This window comes from Pelodiscus sinensis, chromosome 3 (genome assembly GCF_049634645.1).
Source record: "Pelodiscus sinensis isolate JC-2024 chromosome 3, ASM4963464v1, whole genome shotgun sequence".
Taxonomy (NCBI): Eukaryota; Metazoa; Chordata; order Testudines; family Trionychidae; genus Pelodiscus; species Pelodiscus sinensis.
Window position 1 is genome coordinate 173,461,844 of NC_134713.1, and position 11,675 is coordinate 173,473,518.

Sequence of the window (11,675 nt, forward strand, 5' to 3'; positions counted from 1 at the left end):
AACAAAGGTTATGACTGTGCATTTCAAATAGGGCAATGGAAGAAAGAATAATGACTACTATGCTTTTACTGAAAAACACAGAGAATTGTGATTGACCCCTAACTTGCCATTTGCCACTTTTCCTAACACCACTGAGGCTTGTCAATGAAATTTGCCCTATGTGAGTGATGCTGGAGATAATGGAATCTGCATCTTAGTTGCCATAATTCAGAATGTTCTCACCTGACAAAGAACATATTCTCTGTATACTAACTCTTTTACACTGTGCTGTACATCATGTTAAATAATTGAAAGCTGATGATGTTACCAGCTTCACAACACTGCTAGGCCACCATCTGTTCAATTTTACAGCCTGTGCAGAAAATGAAGTGGTACATCTAATCATCTTGTTTTACATTCTGTATTTACTGCAGAGGGTTTTCATGGAAATGTATGATTTCTGAGTTAGTGCAAAGTGTCATTATAATTGACTCTTCTTGGGGGGAAGTAATCTAAAGGTTTCAGTTCTCTGGTCTGACACTTTATTATGCAAAGTGCAAATGCTTTTTGTAGTTAGTCATTAACCTATATATGCATAAGTAGACACTTATGTGGTGACACAAAGTCTGCAACAATTTGTCCCTCTGTTGGTATGCTGGTAATTTGCCTTGTCTCTACCATTTCCCTTTAATCAATATAGATTGTCACTTTAATGCAATTCATAGCTTTTTATCAAAGCTTTCACAAAGAAACCTGAGAGTTTTAATTTTTCCTTTAAGCTTTTTACAAACCTAATTTGAGCACACTTTGGAAATGTAACTAATGAGTTTTCTTGATGTATATTTGGACAAATAAGTGAACTGAAAGTTTGTCTAGACCTGGAGTGTATTTTAAACTGGTATCACATTTTAATTTTTATTTGAATTTGGAAATCTTACAACCCCTTTTGTAAAAAAATGTCAGGCTTTAGCAAGTTTTTTTTTTTTTTAAATGAAAAATGTTTTAAAAACATTTTTCTGGAAGTGTACTGCTTGGGGGTTGTTTAGTAGGTTCATGTTATCTCATGGTCAGGGCTTAGGTCTGTGACTTGCAGGGAGGTTTGTGGTAGGGAAGCGCAGCCTCCTCTCCCTATTCCAGTAGGCTGCAGCTCAAAGCTTTTCAATAGACATTGGTGATCTGACAACTGGGGATGCTTAAAGCTCCCTCGCTGAGGCTATGTCTACACTGTAGAGAAAAGTTGGAAAAAGATATACAAATTGCAAAGTGCAATTTGCGTATCTTTTTCTGGTTTTTTTTCTGAAAGAGGTTTTTTTGAAATTTGGCCCGACTATATGAGGCCAAATTTTGGAAAAAAAAAATCCTTTCAGAACATCCCTTATTCCTCTCACCGAGAGTACTGAAATGCCAAACGAATGCAGCTGCTTTTTCGGAAACGGTTCCAAAAAAGCGGACACATTCCTTGCACAGTATCCCAGAAGAACTCTGCAGTATAGACATACGGATATTGAGACATTTTCTATCACGCCCCCTGTGATTGTTCGAAAAATCACCGTCTGGGTTAAGGTAGCATATGCCCACTCACCACAAGACATTTTCTAGTTGCTAAATGTAGCACGGAAGCTCTCTTCCTCTCTTAGGATGGAACTATCTCTTCCTGTGGTATGGCCCAAGCTCCTGGTCCACGACAGTCCTAGAGCTTTCCTCTACTCTAATGGAATAGTCCAAACAAAATTAAGATGATTAACAAAGTCCAGAGTTCATCTGAGCAGGAAAGGGGAATATTTCCCTCTCAGACTGCCTCTGTAGTTTGCACTCCTTTTCCTGAGGGAGAAACCTTTACATAATTGTCACAGGGAGAAATTCAATCTTTCCCTCAGTTCTTCTCTACAGGCATGCTGCTCTCTTCCCTCATCCATACTCTAATAATTTGTATTTCCTATAGACTCAGTGGGACAGGCTGGCAAGGCCTAGAGCAGCTCCTTTTCCCCTTGTTGCCCAGTGTGGGGTTTGTATACTCTTTTACAGACAGTATAAAGAAAACAATGTAAAAAAGTAGTCTAAGCTGATTTGGAGAAAGTAGATCCCATTCAAAATCTTTGGCTGGAACTTACTCATACATAACCTAATTTTAGGTTAGAAAAGTCCAAAACATATTTCTAGGATTATTTTTATTTTTAATTTTCACTTACCCCTGTTTTTCCAACCCAGTTTCCTGGCTGGGACTGAAAAAAAGTAGTTCCAAAATTTGACGAGAAAAGGTTTTCTTGCTTTCTGTCCTTTGTGTAGTCAGGAAATGCTGAAAACCTTAGCAAGATGTTTCTTTTAAATTCAAAAGGTGAAGATGGTATAGATAAACTTCCAAAGAAATGTTTTCTTAAGCAAACTGAAACTGAAACTTAAGATCTGTTTATTTTTAAGAGGAAAAAAAAGCCACCCTCTTAGACATTATTTGGACTGTATAAATCAAATACCAAGAGTCAGACTAAAGGGGAAAAAGTGGTGGTACACTCAGACCAAAATTCTGCCTGCAAGCCAACCTGTGTCAAGAAACCAAGCCGTGATTATTCATTATGTCACTCAGTAGATTTTGCAGATTCTCGTAAGAGGATTGTCTTTTTTTTTCTTAAACATTTTGATTAGGAGGGGTTAAGAATATTATCATTTAGATTGTGATCATGTGGCTTCCAGTTTTACACTCCGTCACAGTAAGAAGGACAATTCATATTGTTCTCAGAACCTGTATGCTATGCTGGAGGCAGTTAGTATATCTGTGTGGAGCAGCAATCAGGAAGTGACTCCAGTACTGTTCCAGGACATGGCTGGGAAGTGTCTGTTATGCTTTTTGTCTTGGAGTGCACAGAAAAAAAGGGATCTGCCAATACACAGAAAAGAGACAACAAAGCCATCAACTAGGAGCCCGAGGAATCTTAACTGGCACCAGAAAATCTCTGTGATTAGCTTTCTGCTTCTATAGTTGCATCTCCATTCAAAGCCAAGCTGATTTGAGAGGTGATGAGGGAAGGAGGGGAAAGAGAAGCAAATAATGAAAAACAGAGGCAGAAATACCCAGGGAAAGAAGAAGGGAATAACTCATAATCCTAATGCTAAATTAGTGGGCTTCACAGTCAGATACATTACCATTTCTGACATTACTTATTCAAACATTATACTCACCATTTTGATATTGAAGCACTTTTAAATATCCCGGCTTCTTGTATCATAGATGCCCCTTCTGCACTGTTCAGGTTTTATGAGTACTCTAGCAGATGCTCATGGTATTTGTATGTAGGGTTTGAGCCAACTTCCACTGATAGGTACTTAGTGAATTAGAGTCAGAAAAATGTGAAGGGAAGGATAGTCCTGGGACTATAATTTAGCTAATTCAGATCACAGTAAACAATATAAACCTTGGCATATGATCTCTATTTGCTATGTTGTGCGTTATAGCAAGCTGAAAGATATTCAGGGCACATCTACACTGCATTATAAGCCCAAGTCTAATGGGGCTCGAGTCATCTCTCCTGTGCTAAACAACCTAGACTTGAGTATCTACACTGTTTCTAGACTTTATCTTAACTTTTTTTCTAATCTGGTCTTAAATCTGGGGGTCTGGCATCCACATTGCAGCATGCAGTACCAAGTGAAACCTGCCATATTCCAGAGGCCTTAGCATCCTTATGAAATCGGCCTCCATAGCTCTTTGACCATGTTACTATGTGGGAAAATTGCCCACCTTCCATGTTGCAAAAAGCTTGAACAGTCCACCTCCATGGCCTGGGTAGCAGCCATTGTGATCTGTGAGCTCCCCTTTATTGGAGCCAACCACACGGATAAATTCTTTTGCTTGCGCTTTCACTCCTATATCAGGGAAGGGGAAGAGCATCTGTGAAGTGTTGGTGGGATATTTTTATGGCATTTTCTGACCCACCCCAAGTGCATGTTGGATTTTATGATAGAGCAGGAGGGAGGAGAAGGAGGCAGAGGAAGAGGTACTTTAGTATGATAGACTTGAATTTAAAGATGCTGCTCAGTGGCATTGGCATAACTGTTGATGCCACTTATGTAGATTGGTACTTGTGGCACAGGGCCACAAGCACAGACTGGTGGGAATTGCATTGTCTTGCCAACCCTGAATTGCTGGACTGATCATCACCTCATCTGATGCACTATGAAAATTAAGTTTGCCCCCAAATGGAAGCTGCAAATGAAGTAGGTCAGACAAGCTGAAGGTTCAAAATCTGAAGGACCCCATTGTGTGACCACTCCCAAACAGTCTTAGAAGAAAATCTTCTACCAGAGATTTCAGAAGAAATTGAGGAATATTGGAGATAGCTAAAAGAAACAATAGGCTACCAAACCTGAAAATATCAGAACGGGTTTGTTCAGAATGATGTTGAAATCTAGCAGCTCATAAGTGAGACGAGAATGACATTTTGTGTTTGGCAGAATGATATAAATTGCAATACAAAGAGAGATGCCCATGTCAAGGCAAGGGTGGAGGTCTGACATAAAACCAGAGAACTCAAAAACAAATGGTGGACTGAGATGGAGCAAGAAAGACAACATTTTGTGGAAATCCAAAATACATGTGATTTCTTTAGTGCCATTAAGGCAGTTTATGGGCCAACCTTTCATGGCATGAACCCCCTTCGCTTCAAGGATGGAACCGCACTTTTGAAGGACAACAAAGACATTAATTTTCATTTGAAAGAACATTTTGAAGATCTTCTTAATTTTAAGTCCATGGTTGCAGATGAAGTCCTTGAGCAAATTCCCCAACAACTTCCTATGGATGAGCTCAGAGACCTCACAATTTGGATTAGGTTTACAATATCATCAAACAGATAAAGAAAAAGGATAAAGTGGACTGTGGAAACTATGGTGGTATCTCTTTCCTTACTGTTGCAGGCAGAGATCTGGCATGGGTCCTTGCAACCTGTCTTCTGCCCATAAGAAGACATTTTACAGGACCACAGAGTGGCTTCTGACTATATCACAGAACTGCAGATAGAATCTTCAATTCACGGCAGCTGCAAGAAAAGTGTGGAGAGTAAATCCGACTACTGTACATGACTTTCATAGATCTAATTAAAGCCTTTGACTCAGTGAATCACTGTGCCTTTTGGACTGTACTTTGAAAGAATGGATGCCCTGATAAATACATCAGTGTCCTACAGTTGCTTCATGACAACATGAAAGTGACTGGTCTGAGCAGCACTGGTTCCCAGAGTGAACCTTTCAAAGTATAAACAGGAGACAAACAGGCCTGCATCATCACCCTAACCATGTTTGCAGTCTTTATTGCTGTAATTTTTTTATCTAATTGCTGGGAAGCGGCCATCTGGCTTTGGAATAATTTACAGAATGGATAGAAAGCTGTTTAGGCTTAGCAGGCTGAAATCTAAGAATAATACTTCCACTACATCTATTGTGGAACTTCAGTATGCTGATGACAATGTCGTTTTTGCCCATTCTGAGAAAAATCTGCAAACTATCTTGAACATATTTGCTGATGTTTATGCATGTCTTAGTCTTACTCTCAACATAAAGAAGACCAAAATGTTCCATCATCTCTCTCCAAATGAGCTACCATACACTCCATCTTTTAAAATCAATGGAGAAACGCTGGAGAATGTCAATCATTTTGTCTACCTGGGAAGCTATCTTTCATCCAAGGCAGATATTGATGTAAAAATCCAACATCATCTGAGCTATGCCAGTGCAGCCTTTGGTTGCATACTGCACAGGGCTTTTGAAGAACATTCTAACAGACACCAACCTTCTTGTCTATCAAGCTGTCATTTTCCCAACACTGGTGTATGGATGTGAAACCTGGACAACCTACAGACATCACCTAGACAACCTACAGACATACTACAGACATCACTGCCAATGCTGCCTCTGTAAGATCTTGAAGATCAAATGGGAAGACAGGCACACTAACGTGAGTGTTCTGGAGGAGGCAAAGACCACCAGTATCGAGATAATGATCATTTGTCAGCAACTTCACTGAACTGATCAGGATGTTCAGATGCCAGATGATTGCATCCCAAAACAGATCCTATTTTCTCAGCTGAAAAAGGGTACCATAATGTGGGAGGACAACAGAAGTATTATAAGGACTTGCTAAAGGATAACTTAAATAAGTGCTAGAAATGTAGCCGTGTTAATCTGGTGTAGCAGAAGCAAAAAACAGGACTATGTAGCACTTTAAAGAATAACAAGATGGTTAATTAGGTGATGAGCTTTCATAGGCCAGACCCACTTCCTCAGATCAAATAGTGGAAGAAAACTGTTTTTTCTTCGTGATCCTGTCTAATATCTGTTTTGTGGGCATTGAATAGAACACCACTTGTCATCACCTACAGCCCCCAACTTAAACCTGTCCAACACATTATCAATAAACTACAACCTATACTGGAACAGGATACTAAACTCGGAGGGTATGTCTACACTACAGTGCTAATTCAAACTAACTTAGTTCGAATTAGTTAATTTGAACTAAGCTAATTCGAACTAACGCGTCTAGAACTAAAAACTAGTTCAAATTAGCATTTTGCTAATTTGAACTAGCATGTCCACATTAAGTGGACCCTGAACCGGGCTTAAGGATGGCCGGAAGCAGTGCCGGCAGGGCATCACAGGAGGACTTAGAGCGTGGAGATGCTGTCTCAGGCTAGCCGAGGGCTGCGCTTAAAGGGACCCGACCCCCACCCCGGACAGTTCTCAGGGTGCCCCGCTTGCAAACCAGTCCTGGCTTGGAGTGCCCGGAGTGCCCACACTGGGCACATCACAGCACTCGGCCATCAGACCGGCTGCACTTGCCGCAGGTTGCCATCTGGGGAGAGGGGACAATTGGGGGGCTGCAGGAGAGCTTCCACCCCCAGAAGCCCACAGAGCCAGCCCAGTCCTCCCCATCGGGGGCTCATGCCCCATTCCTCCCTCACCTCCTTCCACTTACCCTTCCCTAGCCCCTTTTCTTGATGTACAAAATAAAGGACAATTGTGTTCAAAAATGGAATCTGTCTTTATTGAACAAAACTGGGGGAGACTGGGAAAAGGAGGTGGGAGAGGGGAAGAGAGAGGCTGGGAGAGGGGAGGGCAACTACAATGATCAGGGGTTGGGAACAGGTCCCATATGAAGAGAGGCTAAAGAGACTGGGACTTTTCAGCTTAGAAAAGAGGAGACAGAGGGGGGACAGGATAGAGGTCTCTAAAAGCAGGAGTTGGGTGGAGAGGGTGCATACAGAAAAGTTCTTCATTAGTTCCCATAAAGAAGGACTAGAGGACACCAAAGGAAAGGAATGGGTAGCAGGCTTCAAACTAGTAAAAGAAAGTTCTTCTTCACAAAGCAAAGAGTCAACCTGTGGAACTCCTTGCTGCAGGAGGCTGTGAAGGCTCGAACTGGAACAGAGTTTAAAGGGACGTGAGATAAAGTCATGGAGGTTGGGTCCATGGAGTGCTATTAGCCCGGGGGTAGGAGTGGTGTCCCTGCCCAAGCTTTGTTGAAGGCTGGAGAGGGATGGCACGAGACAAATGGCTTGGTCACTGTCTTCGGTCCATCCCCTCCAGGGTCCCTAGGGTTGGCCGCTGTCGGCAGACAGGCTACTGGGCTAGATGGACCTTTGGTCTGACCCAGGACGGCCATTGTAAGCTCAGGGCTCAGGGTCAGGGGTCTCAGTGGACCCCCTTGATTTTCATGCCAACCTGCTCCTGGGTGGCCAGGCTGGCAGCTCTCCTGCCCTAGCCGGCCACTTTCCTGTGCCTAGTGCGGAGATCGTGGACGAGGTCCATGATGTCCGCACTAGCCCAGGTGGGTGCCCGCCTCTTGCGGTCCCGGGCAAGCTCCCGGGAGCCGCCAGCCTGGTCCTGGGAAGAGGGGGAGGGCTGGGGGACATCGGGTGGCTGGTTCGATCCGTACCAGGTGCAGGGTCTGCTGGCTGGGTGCTGGCAGGCTTGCACCTGGCATGGGCACCATAGCCAGCCCGTGCCCCTTTAAGGGGTCCGGGGCCTGGAGGGGGGCAATAGAGTTTCCCTGGTGTTGGCCAGAGTGGCCACCAGGGAAACCTGGGGAGGGCTAGCCTCCCTCTAGTTCGAATTAAGGGGCTACACACACCTTAGTTTGAACTAGCTAGTTCGAACTAGGCTTAATCCTCGTAAAATGAGGTTTTTCTAGTTCGAACTAAGCGCTCCGCTAGTTCGAATTAAGTTCGAACTAGCGGAGCGCTAGTGTAGCACCTATGAAAGTTAGTTTGAACTAACATCCGTTAGTTCGAACTAATTCTGTGGTGTAGACATACCCTGAGAGGCTCTGGGAGACAGACCCATAGTTTCCTATAGACAACCACCTAACCTCAAGATGATTCTTACCAACAACCACAGGACATACCACACTAATACCAACCCTGGAACCTTCCCTTGCAACAAACCCCGTTGCCAGGTTTGTCCACATATTCACTCTGCTGATACCATTATTGGACCTAACCAATTGAGTTATAAGATCAAGAACACATATTCCTGCTCATACAGAAATATAATTTATGCTATCATGTGCCGAAAGTGTCCGTCTGCTATGTACATTGGACAAACATCTCAGACACTTCGCCAAAGAATCAATGCCCACAAAACAGATATCAGACAGGATCACAAAGAAAAAACAGTTTCTTGCCATTTCAACCAGAAAGGACACTGTCTCAACAATTTGATTACCTGCATCCTGCTTCAAAGACCTTTTAACACCAGACTTGAAAGAGAATTCTCTGAACTGTCATTCATACTTAAATTCGACACTTTTCGCCTAGGTCTAAACAAAGACATTCATTATCCTACCCATTATCTTCCCCAATTATCACCTCTAATATCATTAGCTCACAGACATTTACTTCCACCCCTCATCCCCCTTCTGTTCTGAAATTTGATTTGTCCTTTTCATATGTGTTCATTTTTTGATTGTATCCTTTGGTATATATGGTTGTGCCAATTTTCTTCCACTATTTGATCTGAGGAAGTGGGTCTGGCCCACAAAAGCTCATCACCTAATAAACCACCTTGCTAGTCTTAAAGTGCTACATAGTCCTGTTTTTTAAATAAGTGCAACATTGACGTTGACAATTGGGAAACACCCAGAATCACTCAAAATGAAGAGAAGTCCTATGTGATGGCCCCCTGCACTTTAAATTTGCCTGTCAATAAGCTGAGGAGGGTAAGAGGTGAAAAAGGAAGGAGAAACTGGCTTCTAGTCATGGTCAACAGCCTCCGCCAATACCTGGAAACATCTATCCTCATTGTGATAGAATTTGTGGTTCAAGAATCATCCTTTTCAGCCACCTGAGAGTCCACAACTCCAATGGAAGATGATCATACTCAGCAGTGAGTGATTGCTCCATCATTATAGTAATAGTTTAACTTAGGGTCAGAAATGCACCAGGCTCAGGGCCTTGTTCTGTCTCTACTAGTTTTGCTGCAGGCTCGGCAGCAAGGTACTCCTTGGGGTGGAGATCAAAATTGCTCTTCCAAATAGGCACCTAGAATTTTCCATTAAGCCTGTTTCACAGCCTTATCTAGGAGAGGTTTCAGAAATAATCACTTCGTGATGCCCAGTTAAGCTTTGTCTACACTGTAGGGTTTTTGCGCAAGAAGCCTTTTGCACAAAAGCACGTCCAGACCTCAAAGTGCATCGCAAAAGAGATGTGCTTTTGCACAAGAGAGCATCCACACTGCATGGACACACTTGCGCAAGAAAACTTTGATGGCCATTCACAGAATTGCTCAAGAAACCCCTGCAGAGCATCCACACATGCCTTTTTGTGCAAGAGTTGTAGTGCAAAAAGGAGTTATTCTTTGTAGAAGGAGATATATCTACACTGAAAAAAGCCCCCTGTTCTGTCTATTGACTGTAGATTTTCTAGTGCAAAAACGCACTTGAGATGTGGATGCTCCGTGGGTTTTTGTGCAAAACCATCCATTTTTGTGCAAAAATCTTGGAGTGTAGACACAGACTCAGAGTCCATGCTGGCTTATATCACTCCCCGTACTGGATATATTATGCACCACCATTGACACCATTAAGATGAGCATGAGGCTGGCAAGTTGCCTGAGGCACTGTTTTCACCCTTGGTCTTTCAGTATGTACCCGTCAGTCTTTTAATATACTCCCTGCACTGGTTGGGAAATTTTGCAGATCTGTTAGCTTTCTGCTGGTAAGTGTGGTCAGTCATAGTATTTTTACTGAAAAATTGCTAAAATCTACAGATTTATTCTGGCTCACACCAGAGATTCATGTAAATTTGGCTGTGTTCCCAACACCACGAATAAGCATATTTGGCAAAACACTTGCTCTGTTTGATCTCCACTACAAAATGAAGAGACTCTCCAACCTTTTGCTCAAAGAAGGACCAATCCTAACTAAATCATTCCAGCCAGAGCTTTGTCAAGCTGGGCCTTAAAAATCTCTGAGGATGGAGATTTCTCCACCTTCTTAGGTAACCCATTCCAGTGGTTCACTGAGCTCCTATTGAAGATTTATTCCTAATAACCAGCCTAAATCTCCCACATTGCAACTTGAGACCATTGCTCCTTCCTGTCATCTGCCACCACTGAGAATAGCCTGGCTACATCTTCTTTGGAACTTGCCTTCAGCTAGTTGAAGGCTGCTATCAACTTCTTTTCTATTCTCCAGACTAAATAAGTTCAGTTCTCTCAGCCTCTCCTCAAGTCATGAATGCCAGGTCCCCAATAATTTTTGTTGCTCCCCCCTAGACTTTCTCCAATTTGTCTAAATCTTTTCTGTAGTGGGGTACTCAAAACTGAACACAATACTACAGTTGCAGTCTCACCAGTTCCACATAGAGGAGAATCATCACTTCCCTCGGTCTGCTGACAATTCTCTTACTAATGCAGCCCAATAACCCAGTTTCTCGTCTAATGTAATCCCCAGGTACTTTTCTGCAGAATTGCTGCTTAGCCAGTTGATCTCCAGCCTGTAGCAGTGCTTAGGATTTTTATAATCTAAGTTGCTCAGAGTACAAACCTATCCACATACCTATTGGTTTGTACTCTTATAGGTTTGTACTACGGGCAGCTAGCTCATGCTGCTGCTCACCATTGCTGTTGTTGCCATGGCTATGCTATTAATGTTATCTACCTTGATGAAAGGTAGAACACTGCTGAGAATCACACCTCAAGCTTCAAGAGTGGAAGTAGCCTTTGTTACCTGCCTCTCTTGCAGCTGCGGAACTATGATTTTATAATTGGCACCCTCCTCACAGCATGAAGTCACACCTCTCAGTTCCACTTGGAAGATTACACATGTGCTATGGAAAGGATAGATGTCAGCTGATACCAGCTTCAGAGAGTTGTATTAACTGAATTAGCAGGAGTTTCTGTTTGACTCACCTTTGACCACCTTAGATCAGTTTGGAAGAAGCATGGACTGGAGGAGGTATTCTGCCAGTTTTCAATCTGCTTTACTGTCTGTCCAATAGTTGGAAAAGATACAGCAACCTGTATTCATGAGTTTATACTGACTAGTGTAAGTGTGATCAGAGCAGGGAGCATTCTGATAATTACATTTAGCATAGAACTGGCATCCCAAGAAAACAATACTAAGATTTCTGTTGTGGATCTGCTTGAAAGAGTAACAGGAATTCCTTATTTATGATTTTCAACTGCTACACTAATGCACTTCCAGGACCTAG